Source organism: Falco biarmicus, chromosome 3 (genome assembly GCF_023638135.1).
Source record: "Falco biarmicus isolate bFalBia1 chromosome 3, bFalBia1.pri, whole genome shotgun sequence".
Lineage (NCBI taxonomy): Eukaryota > Metazoa > Chordata > Aves > Falconiformes > Falconidae > Falco > Falco biarmicus.
In genome coordinates, this window is record NC_079290.1 from 26622070 (window position 1) to 26623061 (window position 992).

A 992-nucleotide genomic window follows, 5' to 3' on the forward strand; every position below is an offset into this window, starting at 1 on the left:
AGACGGGATTCATAGAGGCGCCGGTGGCCGCCTTGAGATGCAAAGTCAAATGACAGAAGAACAGGGAGAGGGAAAGTGTGTGTGTGTGTGTGTGTGTGTGTGTGTGAAGAGAAACGGAGATCGGGGTGGGTGAGACGGAGAGCGAGAATGAGGGGATAGAGAAGCAGAAAGAACGGAGGGAGGGAGCAGGGGAAGGAGCGAGGGAGGGAGGGAGGGAGAGGAGGGAGGGAGGGAGAGAGAGAGGAGGAAGGAAGGGAGGGAGGGAGAGAGGGAGGGAGGGAGGAGAGAGCTTCGCTCCTCGCTCGCTCTCTCCCTCTCTCGCCCGTTCTCTGCCGTTGCCGTGCCGCCTCCGCTCCCCGCGCCGCGCTCCGCTCCGACTGACAGGCGGCGGGAGGTGCCGGCGAGGGAGGGGGCGAGGGAGGGGCTTTCCGGGACGGGGGGGCGGAAAGAGGGGGGCGTTTGTCCGTCAGGCTTGACGAGCAGTGGCTGCTACCAGAGACAAGTCCGCATGCAAATCGTCTCCTGCCTCAGGGGCACGGGGTGCTGAGGCGGGAGGCTTCAATTGTCCCGGCTCTGCCGGCGCTTCTGGCGGCGGAGAGAGCTGCAACTTTCCCGAAAAGAGGCACGTCAGAAGGGACGAAGAAACTCCGTGACAGTCACGCAGCTGGCACAAGTCCTCCCGCCCCGCACAGGGAGTCCGCCGGGGTGTCCGGGCAGAGCCGGGTGCCTTTACGCTCCGCCGCACACGCCGCGCAGCCTCGCCTCAGCGCTGCCCCTGGGAAGAGCAGACGCTTCTCTCCGCGCCGGCCCCTGAGCCGGCAGACCGCGCAGGGCCCGAGGCTGGCCGGTGAGGGCAGAGTGTCTCTCCGCCACGCCAGAGCGCTCCTGGGCGTCGGCGGCGGAGGGGTGCCCACCGCCACGGGAGAGGGGGATCCCGGCTTCGCCTCACAGGTGTCGCCGCGGGCGAGCGCTGAGGCGGGGGCGCGCGGCCC

General features: G+C 68.1%; 1 protein-coding gene across 3 annotated transcripts in view; it reads right to left on the reverse strand.

Annotated features, from left to right (window-relative positions):
- ZFPM2 (zinc finger protein, FOG family member 2) overlaps positions 1–345 on the reverse strand; it is a 321740-nt gene extending 321395 nt beyond the window's left edge. For all 3 annotated transcript variants that reach the window (XM_056333072.1, XM_056333074.1, XM_056333071.1), the window contains exon 1: positions 1–345. This exon is cut by the window's left edge and continues 126 nt beyond it. The gene's annotated coding sequence lies outside the window, so the exon portion shown is untranslated.
- Positions 346–992: the final 647 nt, after the last annotated feature.